The following is a 26,761-nucleotide window of genomic DNA, read 5'->3' on the forward strand; positions in this document are numbered from 1 at the left end:
ACTCTTTATCTGAAGTATTTTCCTCTTTTTGAGCAGTGTTTCAAACACTATTCCAGGTGCTAGAACATAGGACATTTTGTATTACTTAGGAATAGTTTGACTTTTCTTCTGTGGCACAAATTCATTTTTGAATGCTACACCAAGGAAATTAGTTTCAGAGGCTGGGCAAGCTCCTTGTCAGAATGTATTCCAGGTGTGTATCAGTCTCTGTTGTAAATGAAGCAGAAGTTTAGCTGATTTGGTGTTTTAATGTAAGATTGCTAACTTTTGTTACAATTTTCTATTCATAAGAAGAAATACATAATGAAGTAATGTAGATGCCAAAGCTGCAAGTATGTGATGAATACTATTAAAGTAGAATGTAGGTCCAAAGCCTGTCATTTTTAAAGAGCTATTGCAAATTTTGCCTGGATTTTTTTTTTTCCCCTCTAGATAATTAATATGAGGAAATGCCTGGTATTGAACTTCAGGGGAACAATTTTAAATGGTTTTTACTTTAATGTGTATTTACATCTAAAGGGATGTTGTATAGATGAAGCATGAAATTGCAGGGTTTGATGTCAGAATTTTAAACATGATTTTTCCATTTGTCAAAACCTAAAATAAAAACACAGTTTTCAAGTACATGCCCTAAAACTGCTGAAAAGCTGTCTGGTTTGTAGTGGTCCCTTTACTACTCCATATCTGTCACAGGGGAAAGTGTGGAAACATGAGGAGTACACATTCGTGCTCGTACTATTAGGAGAAACCTACTCTAAACATCCTTAAGGAATCTGTAAATCTTTCCCCAGTGTTCAAAACACATCTTAAGCTTGATGTTTTAAGTGAAAAAAAGAGAGGGGGAAATACTGTGTCTTACTTAGAATAGCTTTTAAAACAAAATCTGATTCCATCACTTCTCGCTCTTGGTACAGTCACCCAAAATAGTCCAGTCTATTTTCCAGTCAAATTTAATACCAAAGTAATTGCAGAACTGCAGGTTTAGTTTGATAACTGACAACAGTGGCTGAATTTGTGAGCTGTTTTTCCAGTTCACTAATAAATTAAATGGAATTTTGCCCATTCAGGTTTGAAGAAGCTAGAGATGTAGTGGTAGCATTTTGAGCACTGAATGCTAATTTCTGCCTTTTAAACTAGGGCAAGCTGTGAAAAGCAATAACTTATTAGGAGGACTTGTCAGCTTAAGTTTACACCTTTGATATACACTTAGGCTTTCAAGGTTTCTGAAATTACAGTTCTTACTTCAAAAAAGTGGTGCATGGATTGGGGACTTGGAGAGTATGATCAGTTCATCACACATTGTCTCTGCTGTTCCTTCTTCCTCATGCTCTTCTCCTGATCCAGTGTGGAGTCTCACTCACAGGAGACAGTCCTTCACTAACTTCCTTCCTTCTTCAACAGGGGTCCTTCCCATAGACTGTAGTTCTTCAAAAACTGCTCCACTGTGGGTCCTTTCCATGTGACCTTTCTATGGAATGCAGTCTTCTGGAGCAGACTACTTTATTATAGGTCTTGCATGGTGTCATGGGTCCTGTCGGCAAACTTGCATGGGCTATCCATGGGGTCACAACCTCCTTTGGGCATCCACCTACTCTGGCATGGAGTCATCCATATGCTGCAGGTGGATATCTACTCAACCATTAATCTTCATGTGCTGCAGGGGAACAGCCTGCTTTACCATGGTCTTCACCATGGACTGAAGGGGAATTCGTGCTCCAGCACCTAGAGCAGCTTCTGCCCCCCTTTCACTAACTCTGTCATCTTCAGGTTTGTTTCTTTCACATGTTCTCACTCTTCTCTCCCACGTGCTATTCTGCAGAAGGTTTTTGCCCTTCTTAAATATGTTATCCCAGAGGCACTGTGGTTGATACTAATGGCCTTGGCCTTGGCCTTGGCCAGCAGTCCATCTGGGAGCCACCTGGCTCTATCAGACATGGGGGAAGCTTCTAGCAGCATTTCACAGAAGCCATCCCTGTAGCCCACCTGCTACCAGAACCTGGCCACACAAGCTCAATACACACTGTAACTGTTTCTCAGGTCTTACTGTGAAATGTCCATTCACATTTCCAGGGATTCTGGAGTTAATTACAAGGATAGGGTACTAATTTTATGGCTTCTGCATGGCTGTTGTGTTTATGCATGGAATTACAACTCCAGGTAGAATCTCTCTAGATAACATTTGTCTAGGTTATTGTAGAATGAAGTATGATAGATAACACACCTGATGAATAAACCATTACAGGTAATTAATCTTGCTTTCCTCTGTTTGCCAAACACTATGCAACATAGCTTTTAAAACCACTCAGAAATGTTTCTACTGAGAAATGAAAACTGTTGACCAGATTATGAGCTAAGTGACAAATTTGTCATGCTCACATGGATACTCAATACATTTGCTGTTCTGCAGGACAGCAAAACTGCCCTTTATGCAAATAAGGTGAAACTGCCTTTACAAGAGTTGAAGTTGCAGATCAGAGGTCTTGGACCCATTTGTGATTTCAGCTGTGTGAAAGCCTTAACATTGGAATTGAAGTCCAAATACGAACCTGTTACTTGGTCACTGTTCTTCACCATTGAATGTTGCTCTAGGAAAGCAAGATGACAAAATGCATGAGTAATGTGTGTATTTCAAAATGCCTTCCATTTCTGTTTATGTATGTACAGAAATGTATTTGTGCAGGGTGTAATAAGGATTTTAATAAATGCTCGAAAATGGATTTCTTAATATGCTCATTATGTTTCTGAGCCTGCTAATTCTTTAAGGAAATGAAGAAAAAATAATGAAATGATGTTACACAGGTACTTAATTTTTTTTATCTCTGATACTACTCTGGTAATTAATGTCTGGTTTATGCAAACTAGACGATATCTCTTACTGGACACATTACTGTCAAGAAAATATTACTTGCCTTAATTATCAGTAATGAAGCAGGGATAAGCTGCTCACTTAGATATAATATATCTAATGACCTTTTCAGCTAGAGGTTGTGATGAAAGGTATCAGTTTCACAAATTATGCCTCATTCAATTTCTGGCCTTTGTCTAGATTAATGTTTGGAGGATGAGTTTTAAAGTCAGACATAAATTGTGTTTGGTGTTTAAAATTGATTTAGTGTCTTGCTTTTAGTACATCATTTTCTCTCTTATAAATTACACCAGGCCTCATTTTTATCTTCATGTTTTATTATGAAAGTCAATAGTTAAGTCAAGTCTTGTCTTATTAACTACTGCGTTATATTTTGACAAGAGTAACTGGCAGAGGAAAGCTTAAATAAGCATTTTAATATGAAGGTATATCATGATTTTTTAAAACCTTGCTTTCAGTTATGTTTATTTTAAAGAGAACTTGGTCAAAGTTTTTCTTTCCTAAGTCTTAACATATAAACTGATTTTTAAAACATAAATAACTGTTATTCTAGTTAATCTCATTAGGACTGGCTACAGTTTTCTACTTTTTCCTTCATCTCTGTTTACAATGTGATCAGCTCCAAAGTATCTGATTAATTGTAGAACTGTGATTGGTTTTATGTGCAGGAAGTGTTTCTCCATGTCCTTAATGACTCCAGTCTTAATGGACTTTCACTGATGTAGCCTATTTGGTGAGCATTTTGAGTCACATGACCTAGATGTGATGCAGATTTTTTTTGGCTGATTCAGCAGTGACATCAAGAATGGACCTAACAGTCCATTTACTCTGAAGAATGAAACAGTGCAGTGATATTTAGTAAATTTTAAAATGCCAATGTACATCAGGACCTTTGGAAAATAAGTTCTATTTTGCAGTCCTCTCGTGCCTAACTCTGTGAGAATTCAGTCATATTGTGGTGCTCATGCATCCAGGATACCTGGGTTCAGGCATTAGGATGTAATTTAGGAAAAAGTCTGTAATAAAGGATTAGTTAAAGCTGGGCTGATACCTGAAAGGAACATGTAGGATTGTCACACATTGGCTCCATGTGGAACATACTTGCCATTTAGAATTGTGGTTGACCTGCACCTAATAAGCAATATGTCCATGGACCAGTTTGAGCAGTTAGCATCAACTTCAGTCCCTAGTTGGTTCCAGGGTGGTCTGTTGAGCTGTTGTAAATAACTAGACCCATGATAGTAGACCCATGATGGACCTTCCTTAGGTCTCAGTTCAAGTTTGAAGCATTCTTCAGTCTTCTGACACACAGAAGTGGTGGTCCTTGAGTCTTTAAATACTTCAGGTTTCTAATTCCCTTGGAAGAGTTAAACTTCTAACCTGTAGAACAGTATGTGGACTACATCTTACCTTTCTCAAGTTAAAACTCTCATACTGTCCTGCTCTCAGCCTGGCCTTTGTGTCCTTAATACCAGGGAGTCAGAACTGGCTTTTATCAGGACTCTTCACTGCATCTTGACAGAAATAAACCTATCAATAATAGAGGTGATTGCTCAGATTCACTGTGTGATTTTGAATAAAATTAACCCCACAGACCTCAGGCTAAACTGAGAGGAGGGAGGACAAAGCAAATTGTTCTTTAGAAAGCCTGGGAGATACTAAATTAATTGATGTCGTAGGAATTAATCAGCTGATCCTGATTCTACTTATGTCAGCCAAAGAAAAGATTAAGGGCCTGATGCAGAAGGAAGCAGCCCTGTTCTTGCAATAAATGTGTTTTTTCAGAGAGCTCATGCCCCAATCTGAACTGTGTGCAATCTCCTGCTGCTTAGCTGAGATTCCATTGTTCTTCAGTGTGGGGAAAAGAAGTATTTCCACATTTCATAGTGTTAATTCCAGAAGTTTTGACAAACAGTTTGCCATCCTTTCCAAAGGAAGGAGGGAATCTGATGAGTGTTCAGCCAAGGAATATGTAACTCCTTTATTTTCACCTCATAACAGTATAATCTAAGTGTGACTGCTTTTAAAATAGGCATTTTTTAGATTAGGAGGGGGTTTAACATTTTCATATGTCTCACTTTAAGGAAAAAATGTTTAGCATGAAAACAAAAAAATTGTGCTTGGTTTAATGCTTTGAACAGTTTGAGACAGTCTCATATTAGAGGCAGCCTGGAAAACTTCACTTTATTAGAAATACTGCCCTTTGGAGCATGACATTTCTTGAAATGAGGTTAAGTAATTAAACAGTTAGTGGGACCTTAACAGTGTGGTTATTAGGAAGACAACAGCAGTAAATGAAAATTAAATCATATTCTTCTCTGTCAAACACTGTTTTATTGTGTTAATAAACAGTGAAGTGAGGAATTAGATTAAATATAGCTACAAAAATTCAAGTGTTATCAACAGTGTGTCAAAATGAGTTTAAATCATTCATATAAACTAAAAGAGTGCTTAAATGTATTCAAAACCATAGTAAATTTTTTGAAGACTCTAAACAGAATGGAAAGAAGGAGGGATAAGGAAAAAAAAAAAAAGGCTCAAAACTTACCAAGTGGAAGAAATTGAAATGTTATTAAAGCCACTGGTTAAATTACTAAATTAAATTTAAACATGCAACTTAATTATTAATTGGCTATATAATTAATGTGGGAGTGTGGAAATATTAAATATATCAAATAATTTGACATAAATAAGCTAAAAAAACCACCTCTAATAATATAGTTAAGCGATTTCTCTCAGTTCTTTCCACTGCTTCACTAATACCTGCTTCATTCAACTGTTTTTCAACTTCTTACATCAGTTGCTGTCCTCCTTATCTTCTATCACTGCCAGAAAGGACCAAAGGATAATTAATAAATTGAACAATCATCATTAAAGGTATATGGCATGAACAGTCCTGGGTGAGAGAGTAAATTTCTTCATGTCTTTGTGGATTTAAAAAAGATCTTATATGTGTGATCTCTCTCCCAATCTGTAGGGAGAGATTCATATTGTTAGTTCTTTTTTCCATATAAATGAATATTTCACTTTTTATGCTCCCAGTTCCTTGTCTCAGTAGAATATAGCATTCATTGGCTTGGAATAGTGCTTGAAAAAAAGTATGAAGATATTCTGATCTCTGCTGCAAATTAAAGCCTAATTAATTGATCACCATTTGGATTTACAAATCAAAGTCCATTAGGCTGGACTCTGAATCTCTCCCCAAAGAATCCCTGCACAGCATTTTCCATTTGAGTTTTTGGCTAACTGAACAGCTAATCTTTTCTTCCTGATAAGTACAATTTATATATCTCTTACTCAGAATGCCTCTGATTAAAACCAGTCAAAATATGTAGGGGATAGTCACATTGTAATCTTTTCTCTGGCATTTATTTCAGAAAAATCTTACAGCTCTACCTGTAAGTTTTGCATGGAAATGGCTCTTGGACCTTTCTCAAGATAAAGCTCATGGAAAGTTGCTTGCCACATGGGGCTCTTTGTTAGGCCCTTGTGTAAGCTTACAAGAAACACTTTCTCTGCTATGCCTTGCTTCAGTCCCAGTGCACATGCCAGCTACAGCTGGTTTCACATCAGACTAGAGAAAACCCTGAAAAGCTTCATTGTATTCAAATCCTGAAGAAGCCAACGCTGCCCTGGTAGTTACATGGAAGTGACTGTTTTATCCACTCCAGCTCCAGCATAGTGTCTGGAGTGCAGGTTAAGTAGCTGACATCAATATATAAATTAGATACTCTCAGCAAAACCTGACCTAAGGTAAAAGTCACAGTGGTTCACTGTCAGCTGGCCTCAATCTCCTCCCCTGCCTGTGCACCCAGAATTAAGCACAGAACTCCTGCTGGTGTTAAAGTTAATTTAAATGTAAATCTAGATTAATCCCAGATTTAATCCCATGCTCAAAATGTTGTACATTATGTACATTCTACAACCAGAGACCCAGGTCTATAACCTTACTCCAGAAAAATTTCTTTGCAAGGTTAGTGGACTATTTAGTACACTTTAGAATTTCATAGGTAAAAAGTTCAAACTTTTTAGAAGAAAAAGAAGAATTAGTAGAATTTAGTAGAATTTATCTTTACAAGGCATTGTTTTGACTGTTGTTTTTGTTTACTTTAAACCAGAAAAAAATGGAGGAGTAATAGTAACAGTATTCCTCTCTAAGAATGCATGAAAATAAAATATCACATCAGAAAGGGGCATAATTAATAATGAAACTGAATTTGTGGGTATATTTAACCTCTGTAATATTATATTACTGAAAGCCTTGAAATGTGATTGCATAGGGACAACAAATTTTGGCCATAAATGCTGATACTTAGCTTGAACTAGCAAGCCAAAACTAACCAAAAAACTCTGCATTCTTTGACTTCATGCCACCTTGTGAAGGAGATTCTCTGCAGGTCAGCAGGAGTTGCCTTGCACAGCAGGTCTACCTATTCTGCTACTTGCCATAGATGGTGATGGACTGGGCAAATCTTTGTTGCAAAACTTGTCCTTTCCATTTGTCCATCTGAATGCTTTGTACTTCGTCAGCACATTGAGGATTCAAACAGTCTGTCGGTATGTTTGTCCATCTCAGGATGTGAGTCTTTCTGGCTGGTGCCAATTAATTTAACCCATGAGGTGGCATGTTAACTATATTCTTGCAGTTATTTCTGCCTAGTTTTCCAAGTTGGTGTAAGATTCCAAGGTAGTTTCTTTTATTTGTTGTAAAATGAGATACATGAAAACACACATAATGTTTCCAGAGTTCCAATGCAGAGCAAGTATAATGCAAGGACCTTGCATCCTAAATCAGTGTTCTTTATGGTAGTGTCCATTGAATTGAAGATTGCATCATTTGTAGCAAAAAAAAACCCAACCAAACCCAATTACCTTAGTCCAAAGGTATTTCCACTCTGTATAGAAATGTAGCTGAGAGAGACATCTAACAAATGTGGAGACACAAAATAGCAGTGAGACACGTTTTTTCCAGAGTTGCTTTTAGCAGAGCTGTGAACTGAACCAGGAGCTACTGAGGGCATGAGTGATTTCTTCATGGGGGGTGGGCGGGGGAAGTCTTTCTTCTGCACTTGTGTATACTTAAGGCTCCTCAACAGCAGTTGCATATTATATATTGACATCAAAACCCTTAAAATTCTGCAAGAGCCAAAAAAAAATTACATTTAGACTGAACTAGTAAGCCATGATTTCAGGAGTCTAAAAAGGCCGCTCAGAGCAGCTGCATATTCCTTTGTGGGATACATCGTTTAGAACTCGCATCTAAAATACTGTGAGTTGGGCCTCAATTAAAAATGTATTTACACATGAGCTACAAAATTATCTTGTTTGACAGATTTTTCCTTCTAGGTTGCATAAAGAGCTTGGAGATATATCTGGGAAACGGGTTTGTTAATAAAAAAAATTCCCAAATACTTTTTTCCCCCCAATATCATGCTGCGGAAGTTGAAGCCTAAATTGAGATTGTGCTTCATTGGCACTGGTATTAATGATACCTTTATGACTAGATGTACTTTAACATGTAAGTTAGAAGGGGTATTGGTTAAATATTTAAAATAAGTCTTTATACTATCGTTCAAGCAATGTCAAATACAATTTTTATTTTAAAAGATTTTGCTGGAATTTAGTCTTTGAAAATATTAATAACAGCTTACAGCAGGTAGGCTATAAAATAACATTGTATGCTGTCTATTTAGTTTCTGGTTGAAAAAGCACAGCAGTACTTTAGTTCATTACCTTTGAAAAAAACAGTAACAAGATAATACAGCTGCCTCTGATTAAGATGTAAATTCTTTCTAATTAGAATGTAAATTCTTACATTTAAATGAAGACATCAATTGTCAGGATGCCATATGATATCTTATTCCACCTTGCCTGAATGAAGCCCTCACTGTTCATCTATGGCACTAAAATAGTTTTGCAATCCCTTTGTTCTCTGATTCTTGTAATATTCTCTCTTCATGTTCCCTTTACACATTGCTTTTGTTTGTTTTCCCCCTGCATCTGATATTGTTGTGTCTTGGGATTTTGCAGAAATTTGGAATGAAAATTGAGTTCAGTCAGTGCCAGTATTTGCTTGTGCCTCAATTACTTCTGCTGAATTTTCCTCAATGCAAATCAGGCAGGTTGCATAAAGTGGTGCATGTATTTGAAATAATTAATTTTCCGTAAAATGATGGATCAAGTCCAATCAACCTTCATGAAACCTAAATAAAAGAATAGAGAATTAGAAATTAATTAACATTTTGTGTTGCTGATACTTTATTATGCAGTCTAAACCATAAATAATAACTTTTTTTTGTTTGAGCATAACTTTTTATTATGAACTGTTGATGATGACCTTTGACATAATTATCTTGTTAAAATCTATCAGGATAAGTATATGAACCTAAATTTAATGTCCTGGAAGGCATTGTAAAGTAGTAACATTTTAAAGTAGACAATTAGATGATGCAGAGAGTTAAAGAATTGACTCTTCTGCAGAGTGAAGGCAATATGAGCCTACCAGTTGATTTTGAAGGGTTTGATTTCATTGTTGTATTAAACCAGGCCACAATACATAAATCCTGCTGACTGAGAATGTATCTTTTTGTGGGAAGCATGGTTTCAATCAAATACCTGCACAGGAAAAGTGTACATTCTTCTTACAAACACGTACCTTCTGTTGCTTCTCCAGATCATTCTCCTTCTCCTCACTTACGAGCTGTATTAGTTTTTAATATATACACTTTTGCAGCATTTCATGCTATTGAGTTTTTCTGCTTGCCAGAGTTGGTCATAGGCAGTGGCACTGGTAAAGCAACACAAATCTTAATGAAAATGGCAAAATACATTTTGATCTGACATAACTAGAGATGTGTGTGTTGTATGTATCTTAATCATAATGCCTTTGTGTACAGAAAGGTAGAACTATGTCCAAATTGTTAGTAATAATAACAGTTTATATGATTATTCCAGTTTGACTGATGGGTCTGCATCACAGATTTTCTTAAAATACTAAATCTAGAGATCAGGAAAAGTTGAGTGTAGTTTTTAAAAGTTAGAAAATATTCTAATGGCAAAAGTTAACAGTGCTTGCCATAAAATCTTTCACTAGGAGTGTTGTACTGTTTTTTTCCAACTGAATTACAGCAGGGGTCACTTCATTAACAAACACAGACTGCACTTGTTTGTTAGGATTCATAAAAGAGATTTGCATGTTGGAAATTTTTTTAAGTTGTCACAAGCAGAAGGGCTCAGTGTTACCAAAAAAAGTTGCTTACTGAATGCTTTTCTCCTTTTACCCATCAATGTCCAGTTCTGGGCCCCTCAGTTTAGGAAAGATGTTGAGTTGCTGGAACGTGTCCAGAGAAGGGCAACAAAACTGGTGAGGGGTTTGGAGCACAAGCCCTATGAGGAGAGGCTGAGGGAGATGGGGTTGCTTAGCCTGGAGTAGAGGAGGCTCAGGGGAGACCTTCTTGCTCTCTCCAACTCCCTGAAGGGAGGTTGTAGCCAGGTAGGGGTTGGTCTCTTCTCCTGGGTGGCCAACAGCAGAACAAGAGGACACAATCTCAAGCTGTGCCAGGGGAGGTTTAGGCTGGATGTTAGGAAGAAGTTCACAGAAAGAGTGATTGGTCATTGGAATGTGCTGTCCAGGGAGGTGGTGGAGTCACCATCACTGGAGGTGTTTAGGAAGAGACTTGATGGGGTGCTTGGTGCCATGGTTTAATTAGATATTGTTGGATGCTAGGTTGGATTAGATGATCACAAAGGTCTCTTCCAACCTGGTTAATTCTATTCTATTACAAATTTTTCTTGTGTAAGTCCCATTTTAATACACCTGTAACAATCTTGTCAAAACAAGAAGTGAAATACAGTCTTTCAAATCTTTTTACGCTCAGAAACTATTTTAAAAATACTTTAAGTTTATATTAGAAGTTTAAATATATCAGTTCCATCCCTAAGAACTGCAGAGTAAGTGATTATTCCTCTGAAACCTCCAGTTGTGTAAATGATTGATCAGTTTACCCACAAATAGCTTTGTGTCAGTGAGGAAATAAACTGTGCATTGAATTACTTGTAAGATGAGATTTTATGCATATAACTTTTGCAGGTCATAAGAGTTAGGATATCTTCTTAGATGGTCAAGTATTCTCAAGTACAGCATTAATAAATTTGGGGTTCTCAAGTTACTCAGACAGTTTCAGCAAAAGAGATATTCAAAAATAGGGTTTGTAAGTTACACCAAAGTAGCTGTGTAATATATTGTCCAGTGTCTATCTCAGTACTGTCATTTAAGAGAAGACTGGTGAAATAGAGAATTATTTTATATGGAGAGGTTCTGAAATTCTGGACAAGTTTGTCATCCTCATGTCTACTTGAGAAGAAAATAGTAACAAACATGAACCTCTACTATTATGATGCTTTTTATGTACACATTCCTTTAAAGAAAAAAACCGAAACATTTACTTCCACTACAGAGTGTTGCATTTTGTTAAAGGGAAGAACATGCCATGAAGAAACACAGATATTTCCATTGAGGCTAATCAATACCAGCTAAGTATTAAGAAATTGCCCTCTGTTCACTGTGTCACAGAGAAAACCGATATTATTCTGTCTTTCAGGGTGATTGTATTTCATCAGCAGATTCATCTCAACCCAGGACAATCTATATAGCTATTTCAGTGTATAGATCTACACCTGTAAATGTGGTGTTTAGTGATATGGACTTGGCAGCACCAGGCTGTGCCAGCAGGGCTGTGTTCCAAAAGCATAAATATCTTTTGCATGACTCAGCACCGTCAGGGACAGCTTCTTCACATTTTAACACTGTCTATAGTAAACCCTCATGTATTGCTACAGAAGTCCAACAAGCTATTTCAATTTTTCACATAAATCAAATTAGATTTGTTTTGCCTCCTGGTGTTATTTCGCCACTGCTTAAATTGGTAAGAGGCCTGTGTAGAGCAGAAGTGTCACTGCAGTAAATTTTTAGAACACAAGCTAAACTTTGGGTCGAGTGTCAGCCCTTCTATGGATAATTTCATAGATTCAAGGGAGTTGTTCTGAATTTTGAGATATTTAAATGCTCCATGAAACAATTTTACTTGTCTTCACCAAGTAACTGCGAGGCACACTGCCAGAGTTTATTGTACTAATCATTTGTCTCTACAGTTGGTAAGGAAACAAAGACATTCTGCCATATTAATGGGGAAACATCTGCCCTTCAAAAGAGAGAAGTCTGATTAAATGAAAGACAATAACTTATATTGTCAGTATAACTTATATTGTCAGTATGAGAAAGAGTGTGGAATAATTAGTGGGAAATTATAGGTCAGGTGTAGGGTTTCTGTGACATTTTTCGTCCCTTTTATTAATCCTGCCAGTTTCTGCTAAAATGTAGGCATAGATGAGAACTTCAGTTTAAACTCTCAGTATTAGCTAGACTTGCCAAAGACATTTAAAAGACACCAAACTAAACTATTTTTAAATTAATTTCCTGTGATCTTTGTAGCAGAATTGCAAAATGCTGAAGTAATGCCTTTTCTTCCTCTACAGTCACAAGAGGAAAACCTGTTTCTCTCATACTCTATTATGCAAGACAAAATTAATTAAATGCCTGTTTATGATAATTGTGTTATTCACTTTACTTAGAAATAGAGAGGTGATGGAATGAGAAACAAATATTTTGAATAGATGTTTTCATAGAGTAAGTGAAAGCAGTGCTGGGTGTATGAATAAGTCATGCTAAAAACAGTTCAGATACTTAATTTGAACATATATAGCATTATTTTGCCTAATATGAACATTAGGTATGACTTTTTGCATATGTTATGCCCTGAATATGTCTCAAAAAAGCCTTCTTCTGAATAAACTTGCTTGAATTACAGATACAGGGACCCAGTGTGTTTTAAAATATGCTTTAAAAAGTATGCAGAGGAGGAGTGATGTTGGAACACTTTCCATGTGTTTCTTTAGTTTCATTTGCTTTATTAATTTTTGAGAGTTGAGAAATGGCCTCAAAATTGTGTTCAGCATTAAAACAAACAAAGGCTAAGGCTGGAGGAACTGGGGTTGTTCAGCCTGGAGAAGAGAAGACTCCAGGGAGATCTTAGAGCTGCCTTCCAATACCTGAAGGGATCCTGCAGGAAGACTGCAGGAAGGCACTTTGTGTAAGGATGTCTAGCGACAGGGCAAGGAGGAATGGGGTTAAGCTGAGAGAGAGTAGGGTTAGTCTGAATCTTAGGAAGAAGTTCTTCAGTACAAGGGTGGTGGGACTCTGGAATAGGTTGCCCAGGAAGGTTGTGGATGCCTCCCCTATGGGGATGTTCCAGGCTAGGTTGGATGAGGCCTTGAGCAGCTGTGTCTAGTTGAGAGGTGTCCCTGCCCATGGCACGGAGGTTGGAGTAGATGATGTCTCAGGTCCCTTCCAACCGAAGCCATTCTATGTTCTATGACTTCTTTCTCACTTTGTTGGTGGTTTTTCACTCTTATCTTGAAAGAGGAAATCAAATGTGGATGTCCATCACTAACCCTCCCACTACCATCAACCAGACTGAGCCTAGCAGCCTCCATTATTACTATAAAACAGAAACTGCAACTTTAGGCACTGAAAACAGTTTCCTCACTGAATGTCTCACCTATGTCCAAATACACGTGGCCTGATTTGAAACTCAGGCAGAGAACTGTATGTATGCCTGAAGTACTCTTTGAACTTTAATGAACAGTCTACCTGTAGATACAGTCTTGTACTGAAGAAAAGCATATGAGTGAAATGTCTTTTTTTCTAGTTCTTTGCAGAAAAAAATGCCTTTTTACTAGTTCTTTTTAACTAGTTCTGTTACAAACTCTGATAAGTATGAGCACCTACATCTGTCAGTATGCATGCAATTGCCCAACAGCATGTTGTATCCCTCTATATGTGAAACATTGTACATATACACACTGATGAAGTAGCTTAGTGTTAATTACATATTCAAAATAAAATTAAACTTTCTTTCACTTAATGTTTTGTGTTTTGATCCTGAAGGAGTCTTGACACAGGTAGAAATGATCTTGCCACATAGCCAAATTTGAAGAGTTGACAGAATGGTTCTAGCATGTGCAAGTTACCCTGTAGTAGAGAAATCTTTACAAAACTCTGTTTTTGAGACCTACCTGTGTATGCTGAATTACTGATCTGTAACGATTTTGCTGTTCCATAATGAACTGCTACCATAGCAACCTCATAGTCCTATGGAACACCATCCTCCCAGATCTAAGCCAGCAATATGTATTCAGTTACAAATTAGTGAAGATAACATAACCAAAAGTTTGTAAAAACCAGCAAAGTTCATCTATTTTTTATTCACCATGGGGCTGTGCTTATTGACTACTGCAGTACTAACATTATGAGGTTTTAAAGTTACATGGTTTGTACCGTAGCTGTCTTTGTGCTTAGTATTTATTTAACATTTAGAAGGCATTAATTACAGTCCAGAAGTCCAGCTGAGAGCATCCCACTATGCAGGAAAAGGGAGATGCCATTTTTGGAACTGAGTAACAGTAATCTGAGAAGTGCTAAAAGGTATGGTTTTAGCATATTGGTTAAATATTGTTTTCTCACCTTCCCCCATGCATTAAATTTCAGTTGTCAGTTTATTACCTTGCTGTGGATATCTGTTAGAGTAAGAATTAAAGTCAGTGACTGTTCTTGAAAATGAAACTTCTTCCATTCATGGAAGCTATTTTTTCTCCACAAGAATTGAGGCTGGTGGTGGCAAGCACCTTAGGCACAGCCACCTGAGCCATAATGCTGACCCAGATTATTTTTCACTCTTTCCGAATCTGTATTTTGTCTGCTTGTTGATTGCTTGACTATTTTGAGAGCAGTATCTAATGTGAAATGTATGATACTTATGGTGTTTCTCATGTTTCCTTCCATTTATGACTTTCACTGTACATATGCTTGCCAATGCTCACTGTTTATTCATACCAAACCTACTGAGATTGTCTTTCCCACACATCCGGTACTGAAATCAGATAGCGCTGGGTTTGTCCTATCAAAGTCAGCAGAAAAATGTTCAGTGGTTACTAAACTGGCTGTGCCAAAATAATTGTGATCTTGTCAACACTTGTATTAATTTTCTACAAGCACTCCATTGCAATTGATGAAATTATTTTTTGTAATAACCATAGTGGAGGCTGAAGGAGAGAAATGGCAAAAGAAGTTCCTCCTTATGATGAGGTGGAACCTCCTGTGCTGTAGTTTATATCCATTGCCCCTTGTCCTATCACAGGGTGCAACTGAGAAGAGCCTGTCCCCTCCCTCTTGACACCCAGCCCTCAGATATTTATAAACATTTATTAAATCCCCTCTCAGTCTTCTCCAGACTAAGAAGCCCCAGGTCTCTCAGCCTCTCCTCATAAGGCACGTGTTCCAGTCCCTTAATCATCCTTATTGTGTATTCTCACACCTATGTGCACTATACCTTGTGCCTACTTTCCTAATTAGTTTTTATTTCAAAGTCTTTATAGGAAGAGACAAGTGAGGGCACATCTGCTAAAGGAACAGTAGGCTCAGAGTGGGAGTTATCATGCCCACACATACTGCTGCTGATCCTACTTCATCCCACTAACTGCTGTATTTTCATTATAAGCTTGGATTCTGTTTCCCTCTTTATTACAAGGATGTTACAGTTCTTTATTCTTCGCTGACAGCTGGCAACAGGTAATGCTGGCTGTTATTTTGTTCACTCTAGTCAAGCACATTCATTTCCAAATATAACCATGTTTTGTTTGCTGTATTTTGTTCTTGGTGTGGTTGAATGCCATCCTTGGAAAGATGTGCATTGAGCTAGTATTGAATAAGTGGCTTGCCTTCGGCATTCATGAGTGAATTCTGTAGTTTTTGTTTCAAGCCTTTGACATGTCATCAAGTGTAAATCTATTCTAATGCCAAAATCCCTCTTGATGTCTGATGCCAATCAGTAGCTTTTCATCTCGAAAAAGGTAGTGAATAATTTGCCCTGTGGATATTACACAGATACCATATATGGCAAGAAGCAAAAAGAGGGGAATCCCATACCCATTTTTAAAATTCAAATAATCATGTTCAACCAGTTTGCCTTCCTAAATACCATTGGTAGTCTGGTACATTTTCTGGCTTTCAAGTGAATATTGAATACTTGTCTAATTTGCATATTTTCGATGTGTAGAAACAATATGCTCTTTCTGCGGCAGTATTTTATTTCATGAGCAGTAGCCAACATGCTGAAATATGTGAATTATATTCCATTTGTTATTTTAATAGGAAGCTCAAATCTTTCACCTCCTTAAGCTTGATTAGTGGCTTTTTTATATTAAAAAATAACAACAACAACAACAAAAAAACAGAACGAAAAGGCATTCGCTATATAGGAAGGTCAACATTTTCTTTGTGAATGGAGTTTTCACCCCTGATTTAGAATTTCAATGAACTGTAAGCCTTAAGAGTGTTGAATTAAAGACATAAAACACTGTAGTTCACTCAAGAGCTCAAAAGTATGTAATTTCTTTCCTCAGAAAGGAGGCCTACTGAAAACCTAATGAATGTGTTTACATAGTTGAATGGCATTCATATAGTTTATACTCAGGAGAAAGAAGCAAGTAAAGCTTTGTGTTTAACTCCTTTTCAGTCTGAAATATTACAGGATTTTAGGGGGCATGGGGACTACTGTGATTATTTAATCTGACCTGCTGTGTAATGCAGGTCATAGTACTTTGCACAGTAATTCCTGCATCAGGGCAGATAGATTCTTCAGCTGTAGCGAACATTTTGTACTGGGTTTGACTGGTTTAAGCAGCCACATTATCCTAAATCTCGTATTAGTAATATCACTAATACCAATGCTGTGAGATATTTTCCTTATTTTTTCTAATAATGTTGAACTTTTCACCCAAAGTTACTCAAAACAACTTGCATGCCTTAATTACACTTTAAGATATCCTTATTTTAAAGTGACAAGTCATGTATCTCATCTCCAGTGCAGTTAATCAGGAACAGAATTTAAACTCATAATCTTTTGGTTTAACTAATAAATCATAAAAATGTTCATTAGCTGAGTCACTAACCAGTGATGATTTGGGGCTGAAAAAATCTAATCATGTTAAGTTAATTTTGTCAGGTTTGAAAATTACTTAAAAGTACAGTGAACTCAAACTGGTTCTTAAAGACATTTGCTACTTCAATAGTGTGGTTCAGTTTCTCATACTAAAATCTTGAGACATATTGCTGTGTATGTAGGAGCTGCCTTCAGTGCCTTCATCCCAAAGAACTTTAATAGCTGTGTTTATACAGCAAATCATCCATGTATTATTTAATTGGAGCAGTCTTTCAGAAATGAAAGGCAGTGGCTGGTCCAAAGCCTCGAAACGGAAAGTTTCTTTTGGAAAAATACAAAAATTATTTTCTCCAAATAAAATACCTGCTAACATTGAAGCAGGCAAAGATTAATTATTTATCAAGGATAAGATTTTGCTAGGTCAGTGTTAATAGCTGGCCTCTTCAAAAGTGGACTCCCTAACACCCTGTGACAGCTGAACTCTTAAGTCTTGTAGCTCATCTAAAAGAGCCAGTGGTAGGACAGATAATTTGACACCTAGACTACTAAATCTGGTAATAAAATCAGATAACCTGACATCTAACTACTAAAAAGTAGGAAAATAACAATTTTTCCATTTTCCATTCAGGTGTGGGGTTTTTTTCCCCCTGTGGTAAGTTGGTCACCTGCTTTCAGTTACCGTCAAGATACTGTCTGTGTTTTTTACAGTTTTGGTGTCTCTGTAGACAAAATGAGATAGATTTAGCAGTGGGGCAATGACTATAGCATAAATGAAAAATATTGTGTTCTAAATCTGATTTCTCTGGTAATAATTCAGTGCTATGGTTTCTCCTCATTTCCCTGTAATAGTATTTTTCATGTTTGTAAAGGTAGTTACAATGGTGTAGTCAGTGAGCCACGGGGACCCATAAATATACAAATAGAGCAAACAGATGTTCTTTGCTCTATCCAGAAAGACACCTGGCAGAGAATAAACACATAATAGCAAGTAAAACAAAAAATAAGATAAATAAGATGACTTTGGCACCACCAAATGTCATCTTAAGGCCATTTTTAGTGTTCTACTGGGTTTATTTGGATGGAGAGGAACTTAAAGGATAAGCTAAATTAAGACAAAGCCAAGGAAAAAAACGTTGAGCACAAGATGATAGCAATAGGACAACAGGGAAGATAACATACATGTTATGTGAGAATGATGTGAGGACTAAGAAAAGGAGAAGACTGGAGCAAGCTGCACAAGGCAAAGAAAGCTGTAGGAAGTTTTCTTATTGTCTGAATCATAGAATCATTTTTGTTGGAAAAGGCCTTTAAGATTGTCAAGTCCAATCAATAACGCAGCACTGACAGATCTCACCAGCCCTTGATCAAGGTTGTAATTTAACTTTCCATTCTTGTGGCAAGCTACTGAAAATGTAATAGCAAGTGAGATCTGGCATGAACCAGATAGACAGATAGATAGATCTACAGCTTTCATGCAACAGAACTGAAACTTGTCAGCAGTAGTTAAAATGCTAGATGATCTTAGCTTTACTATCCCTTTTGACAAAATCCAGGATAAATTAGGCTAGGCAGAAATCTGGGTTTCTGTGGCTAGATTTCTGCCAGTGTCATTCTGGGAATTACACAAGAGATCTCTATCACAGTACTGGGAAGACTAAATCCTCATGTAAAGTGAACAGGCTGATAGTGACTGAGGTCCAAATGAGGAAAATAAATAACCTAAATAAAGGTGTCTGTGATGAGCCAGAGTTATGAGTGGTGAATGCAGGAAAACATCCTGAGGTGATAGATTTTGCATCATCAAACAGATCTATTTTCTTCAGTCCAAAGGTCGGATTTAAAATACAGATTACCATTTGTAGTCAGGCTTGGGTTCTGACAAGACCTCACCTTGCATTGCTAAGTGACTGTGAAGAAGCCACGCTCAATGAAACTGAGCATGGTTGTAATCTCCAATCTTTATGTAAATGTTTTGTTTGGATTCTCTACTTTTGCCCTGTACCACTGCAAGGGAGAGGCCATACACTCTGAAAGCCTGTGGTCTCCAGGAACCCTGCTCTGCTGCTAAAAACAATTATAGGGAATGGTTGCTGGGCAATCAGCCATCAAGTAAACTGAGATCCCTTAGCTTTTCCCATCCTTATCTTGATTAATGATTTAGCTAGTCATAAAATACAGCGTATTTGTAATTTTGATAGAAGACTTAATGTTTTCCAGGGGATATAAAATATGCATCACCTCCGTAAAAAACCTTTCTTCTGGTTGAAATAGGCAGCAATTAATATTATAAATAAAATCAAATTGATACAAATCTCTAGTATGTTTTAATGGCAAAACCTTTTACATTTACCATGACAAATCAATCCTGTCATGATTGGCTGTTCTTTAAGTTGACACTTTATGAATTGATTTGAAAATATCCAGCTTACCTGCTTCTCAATCGTTTGTTTTCAGATATAGCAAAGACTGATCTGACTTTGATTTGCATTCATAGGTGGCTTTCCATGTGCTTGCATAGCACAAGAATTGTGTCTGAGAGCCAAATGCTACTCAAAAAAAGCCAAACTATCATGTTATATGTATTTCTGTAACTTCTTTTCTTCTTTGGTTTAGCAACATGGTCTCTAAGTATTGTATTTTTAATAGCAAAATTTCATTCAAACTGAGCAGAGATGTTCTTTTGAAACAAATCATAACATGCTGAGGTAATGCCTTTGGTATTCCATTTGAACAAATCATAGAATGGCTTAGACTGGAAGGGTCCTGAGAGATCATCTACTCCAACCTCCCTGCCTTTGGCAGGGACCCCTCTCAACTAGGCTTGGTTGCTCAAGACCTATCCAGCCTGTCTTGGAACACCCCAATGGAGGAGGCATCCACAGCCTCCCCAGGCAACCTATTCCAGAGTCTCACCACCCTTGTACCGAAGAACTTCTTCCTAAAATCCAGTCTAACCCTACTCTCCCTCAGATTAAACCCGTTCCTCCTTGCCCTGTCACTAGACACCCTTATGAAAAGTGCCTCTCCACCTTTCCTGTAGGATCCCTTCAGGTATTGGAAGGCAGCTCTAAGGTTCCCCTGGATTCTTCTCTTCTAGGCAGAAAAGGCATAGCCAACTCTTTGCCAAGTTCCATAAATATACTAAAAGATAGAAGAGTGGTAACCACCTACATGAGACACAAATTGCCTTCCAAGTGTCCATGTAAATTTTCCCACAAAAATATGAAAGTGACATTCATTCACAATGTCAGAAGAATATTATTTTTATGCTTTGCTTCTACAGGCTTAACACATGCACTAACTTCTTTATGATTTGTTCTATCTCAGGGCTATTTTCAGCATCATCTTTTTATGGGGCTATATTATTTATAAAAATATAGTTTTCTTGACATAAAACATATGTTCATAAGACCGTAAAAATGCTCCTTCTTTTGGGTGCCCAGGACTATTAATAATGTCTAAATTATTAAAAGACAAAACATTTTATTTCAAAGCTGGGGAAAAAGTTTCAAAGTTACCTTTTTTTCTTTAATTAATTCTTTCTTCTTAAGAGACACAGAATAAAGTTTAGCTACTGCTCGTCTTAGCCAGCTACGTTTAGATGGCTGCATTCATACCACTGTAAGAATGCTGCACTGACATCATGCAAATAGACACAAGTATACATACATATGTATGCACATATCTGTGTGTATTAATATATATATACTATTTTTCTAACCTTCTAAACCCAACATATTCCATTTACCAAGTATTTAACAAGCTTCAGAACTACCTGACATATTTTAGACAGATAGTAGCAGTGCTGAGTTTGAAAATCAACAAACAGCAATTTGGTTTTGTCACAAATGAAGTTCTGCCTTTGACTTTTCTAACACTGAACACCAGAAGAAATACACATTTTAGCATTATAGTTGCCTCAGAATTTCATAGAGGAAGTTTTTCATTTGGCATGCATCAAATAAAATCTATTACAAGTTAAGCCAGGACAGAATTAAATTCTTCTTGATTAATGTTTTCACTTTTCTCCATTATTAACCAAAGGAGTTAGTCAACATTGTACCAGCTAAGAGGAAAAGTCAATACTGAAGTCAGGAGTAAGTTGTAAGTTGTATGTAGTGTATTTACCATGCTTTTTTCCCCCCTTTAATTTCTTGTGACTTGTATGTGAGTGTAGTTTGGGAATAGGAGGTTTAACCAAAATGTAATATCAACTAATTTAAAAGAGTGAAATGAATAGTATATGTTATCTGAGGAGGGCGTTTGGCTGACTAAGCAATATTTTAGTTGGGTTTTTTTTAACGATTGGCTTCATAATGTGTTGTCCGCAACCTGGAGCTATCGGGGTTCTCTGCAAGTTGTGCTATCCTTTAGCACGCTGGAAAAAAAGGGAAGATAATGATCCAAGATAAACATGTGAAAACTCTCTCATGTTAGAAGCTCCAGCATTTGGCAGTGCATGCCCTACTTAGCAATGTCTCACTGTGTATGTGATAAGATTGTTTTAGGCTCTTCATGACTCACTACTCACTTTTTCAAAGCTTCAGATATTTATGTTGTACCAAGAGGGAGGAAAAAGTCCTACATAATTAGTTTTGTTTACTTGATTAATAATTTTACTCATATACTAAGTGAAAACTTCTGTTTACTTTGATTAAGAGTTTTACCTGTATAGTAAATGAAAGTATTTTGCCTTAGGTGACACAGCTAGAGCAAAATCTTCTCCAATTTGTTTAACTTCTATTAAAAAGGAGGTTCTTTTTCCAGCAGTTACTTGACCTCTTGCTTTCTAAAGTTCCTGGTAAGAAAGTACTGCATAATGCTGGAGTCTATATATTACTGGAGTCTATAGTATACAATACTGGAGTAACTTATTTTACTGAAAATATTAAGTCGCAATTTGTTACCTGGACTCAACTGTGTAGCAAGAGTTGTGCCAAAGTTTATAACACGTTCAGGGCTCAAATGTAAAGCAGGAAGATGAGGAATGAGATGGATTTCTAATGCTAATATTTAGTTGTAAGGTTAACCTTTCTTAACCCAATATTCTGTAGACAGAATCATGTACCTGGCACTTGTTCTCAAAATGACAGATTTTTGGCAACTGCTGGATATTTCTGAGGCTGTAACATGTAAAGGAGAAGGAATGATTCTTTCAGAAGCAGAATCTTCTAATAAACTCAAATAAAAATAAACAAGCTGTTTGCTTCAGTGTAGCTGGTTTAGATTCCAAAATCAGCCTCTCAATTACTTTGTGGCATTCATGAAAATATTAGTTTTTTGTTTTTATTATAATTGAGTTGATAGATACTTGAAGGGAGTCCAGTCTTTGCAGCAAAGGTGGTTTCCTAGTGTACTTTTGGGTGCAAGCTGTACTTTTGCAGAGTAACTCATCTAGCTTGTAAAAATAAATGGCTTCATAGAATTTGCAGAGCTATCTTAAAAATAGAAAAACTAAGTCCTGGCATTAGCAAGCAGCTTTCAGGACTGCAAAGAGAATACAAAAGGTGGTGTAATTCTCACAGAATCTGGCTGAGTTGAACTATATCTGGCGGAGTTGAACTATATCCACGTTAGAATTTTGGATTTGCTTGTAGAGTAGGAAATGAATACATCATCCAAAATGTTTTGTGCACTATAATTGTGCTGTGGGTAGTTCACATTAAGTTTCAATTAGACAAGAATGTGACAGGACCATTTAATTAGCCAATAAATATCTGTCGCTGGAAGTTGACAACCTGGAAAGTAGTCTGCTTTGGCGGTTGTTATCCAGCACAAGTTCTGTCAGGCAGTATGTGTCATTAGATGTTGTGCAAGACCTTACCTTAAACTGGAACACTTAAGAGCAAATGGGTTTAACTTTGATTCTCATTCTGCTGTTAAAGATATGTTGACAAGAAGGGTGGGATTTTTTAGTAAGAAAAAATGAAATTATTAAAGTCTTAAGTAACAAGCAGTCCGTGTTGTCTGCGTCGTATTACGTAACGCAGCAAACTGCCTGTTCCCCCTACATAGGTATGATATGCTTAAGACTTAATCACCCCAAGTTGCTAAGTAGAAATTAATTAAAAGCATGTAATGATGTGTTTCTGAGAAATAATTGGTGTGATTTAAAATCCACTTTTAATGACACAATGGCATCAAAAAGTTCTTCGTTTGTTGTTTTTTTCCTTACCTCTTTTTTTTTAATTACAGATAATGGGGTTTAAAACTACGTTGCATTAACTTAGATAATTACATTGTCCTTCTGAAAAATATTAGTGCCTGCCTATTTTCCACCCTGCTTGTACGTAGCTACAGTCATATGGAATAAAGTTAGAAACACATGACCTCTTCAGAAGTAAGGATTTTAGTAATAGATCTTGATTCTTAAATCTGTGCTTTCTCAGTTCATGAGTAGTGGGAACTCCCCTAGGTAAAATTTTAAAAAATAAGGATTGACTTTAACTGTCTTTTCCTTTTTTGTTTATATTTGTTGAAGAGCTACCCTGGTATCTGTTTAAAGACACATGCTGTAAGAGTTGTATTTAATGTTGAAATATGTTGTCATTGTGCTTTGTGTTTTTTCCATGAGAAGTTATCGTTGTGGTTTCACTTCTTGGTGTTTTTTTACATGAGTGGCGATGCCTTCACCTCACGGGCTTTGTGGGCAATGTATCATACCTCGTGCAAATGCTGATCTTCAGTGGGGATTTTTGGCCTGGGTGGCCATATTTTCTTAGGTAAGCAATCTCGTGGCTTAAGGAGGTGGACCAAGTGTGTTGTAAGACACCTTGGGAGGTGCTGATGGTATTCAGCAGAAGCATGACTGCTCTGGGGGTGAGGTGCACACAGCTTTAACAAGTGCTAGAACACATTCATCTGATTAGAGGTGTCTAAAGCTAAGGGCAGCAGTCCTCAGACTCACCAGTCTATCTCACCAGTATATCTCTGACTGCATCTCGTCCACCTGTTCTGGAAGAGGCAGTGAAAAGAATTGGAAGGTCATTGGAATTCTCAGTGAAAGTATTAACTTAGAGCTAGAGAAACTATCATGGAGAATAAGGAGAACCAGATAATTAGGAATAAAAAGCCGAGACCTAGGCTAGTAGGAATGAAATGAACGTTCTCATGGAAGCACCATGCAGAAGGTTGATTTCTTTTATGTCTCTGAAGGAAACATGACACGTATTGTGCACCAGAAATCAAGGAAAAAGTACATTAATTGTCAGACTCACATGAAGAAAATCCTTTCCTGCATATATTCCGGCAGCTGAAATCCAGTTAGTTCAGGAGACTGTTTCAAGACTTTTCTAGAATTCTGTTGCTATAGTAAAATCTGTTTCTTGCTTCTACTGAAATTGGCAGCCAACTTCCTCATAGAAAACACATTATTCCACAAATGAATGTGAGATTAACCTACTGATAAGTAACACCAAGGTATTTCTTTGGCCTTCCCTGACCTTTGCTGAGTATGGATCAGAAAAGCTGACAAAAGAGAAGGTATTCTCCTGGTAACAATCACTTCCACTCATGTTACAGAAAACTCAGAAGAGCAATACACCTACTTTCCTAGCAGTAAGCTCTTTTTAAAAGACTCATGCAATTTTCTCAACAATAGTGACAATTCTAGTTGAATTAGTTAATATCCTGCCCATATCCTTGTTCTTCTAGCTGTGATATTGCTACATTTAGAGTTTAAATGTTCCCTTGCTATGGTATACAGCCACATCTCTCTGACTTGTTTTACTTGATGCCCAAACATCAGGTAAAGCTATTTATTTATAAGGGATCCAAATATAAGTGCACTGCTATCCTGTTCATATACAAGATTTTCCTTGTCTGGTAACCAGCATCTTTGGCAAGGGTGGAGAAATGTTAAATCAAGTCTGATCAGTTTTTTTTTATTATCTCAAATTCTATTTCAAAAGGTCTGTATGGTTGCTACACTGAATCCTCTACATAATTTTTCCTAAATCACCATTGCCATATCCAGATTTAGCCTATTGTGTTGTAGAATTTATCTGCAAAATTAACTAACCCAAACCAACTGACACCATTTTAACATTTTACTGTTCCATCGGATTTAGATGTATATATTATTATTTGTGTTGCAAAGTATCTGTGTTTCTTAAGGTGAAAAAATAGGTTGTCAGTGTTTTTTCACAACCCACTTTTCCTCATTTGATTCTGTTACCTAGCGGGTTTGTAACTCTTTTTATTTCCAGGCTGTCAGCATTGTCAGTAGTTCTTTATTTACGGTCCTCAACACTGAGTTTGAGTATTTTATCTAGGCTATTCCTTAATTATTTAACTCAATAAAGTAATATTTGAATATATTTGCTAATCAATAGTCTCATCACTTGTTTGGTGCTAGATCTTCCCTACAGAAAACCCACCAGAAGAGGTAGTACAGAAGAGAAACATGAGCTGACAAGGAAATGTATGAACTTGACCTTCAAATAGTTCATAGTAGTCACTCCCATGGATGGGAATGGTTCAAGAGGTGTACTAAGCAGGAAAGGAGCAGAGCCTCTCTGCTTCACAGACTTTGTGAATCTCTGATACAGAAGAGATTTTGTCCTACTTTGAATCAATCTTGCTTCACTTCATTCTGATTAGAGAGTTCCTTCAGGTCATGGGCTGTTAGCAGACTCTCTCTGAGCACATTAACACCTGCCAATGAGCCAATGTGCGGTATTGATGCTGAGCCAGCGTTAACTCCTGCTAAGGTCTTGACCGCTGCCTTTGCCACCTCACTAAGGAACACTCCCAAGAGTACTTAGTCTTTTCAAGCACCTTCTTTTGCCCTTGTCCCTGCTAGCAAAATCCTGCACATCTTTAGAACTGAAAGTGGAGCTCGCATTACTCTGGAAAAGGTGCTTCTTCTTACACCCTTTTTTTTGCTTTCTGATCCAGGATCAAGTTTCAGTGACTAAATTGAAGTGTACTGAATACTCCTTTTGTATCACAGACTTTGAGCAACAAGGTAGAAAGAAAATCTGAATTTATATAAGGCACTTGCCACACTGTGATACAGGAGGCTGATACTGGGAATAGTACTGACACTATGCTACTGACTAGTGTTGCGACCGAGGGCAGTGATATCAGGAAGGGGAAAAGATAATGAGTGTTGGCTCTCAGTGATGCACATTGAGTGACTCTCAAAGCTCAGCTGGCAGCACTCACAATGCAAACTGTCAGATTCTGAGTCAAATTATAAGACAAATAGAGACACAGATTTCAGGTTATAAAATGAGAAGTAGCAAAAGTACAGGGAACTGGAAAATGAATCTTCAAATTGTGCTTAAACCAGTGAATAGCAGAGGTTAAGTTTGCTGAGTAGGCACTTTATGACAAAGGCATTCATTATACTGGGGAGAATTATCTGCTCTTAGTTGTGAGTCATACTCCTCTCTTCACCATCCTCCTTCCTTATTTAACCGAGGAGAAACAAAATGCTGGGGGTCAAAGCCCAGCTTTGTATACTCAAAACAAACACACACCCCGTGCTCTGAAGTCACAGTCCATTCATAAATAGTCAGTTTTCAATACTTTCCAAGTCAGAGAGGTAAAATTAAAAGAAGGGACACGAATTTACGTACACAGTACTAAAGAAAATTAATACTGGACAAAGTCAGCTATGCAAAGAGCACATACTAAACTTGGTGAGAAAAACAAACAACTTTCCTATGGAAGAAAAATACACAGTGGAATGGTTGGTTTTGAAATTCCATTTTTAGTAAAAATAACTGTATTTAGGCTAGTCTATTATTTGGAAGTAAATTTATTTTTAAAAGTATTATACTTGACTTTTATCCTTTTATGCAGATGTGATTTTTACCACCTGTGTTTTCTG

At 37.0% G+C, this 26,761-nt stretch overlaps 1 protein-coding gene across 1 annotated transcript in view; it reads left to right on the forward strand.

The window, feature by feature from the left end:
* The window catches only part of ELP4 (elongator acetyltransferase complex subunit 4), a 119,112-nt gene that overhangs the window by 76,425 nt on the left and 15,926 nt on the right, over window positions 1-26,761 (forward strand). The gene's annotated exons all lie outside the window — the stretch shown is intronic.

The sequence above is a fragment of the Dryobates pubescens genome, chromosome 22, assembly GCF_014839835.1.
Source record: "Dryobates pubescens isolate bDryPub1 chromosome 22, bDryPub1.pri, whole genome shotgun sequence".
Taxonomy (NCBI): Eukaryota; Metazoa; Chordata; class Aves; order Piciformes; family Picidae; genus Dryobates; species Dryobates pubescens.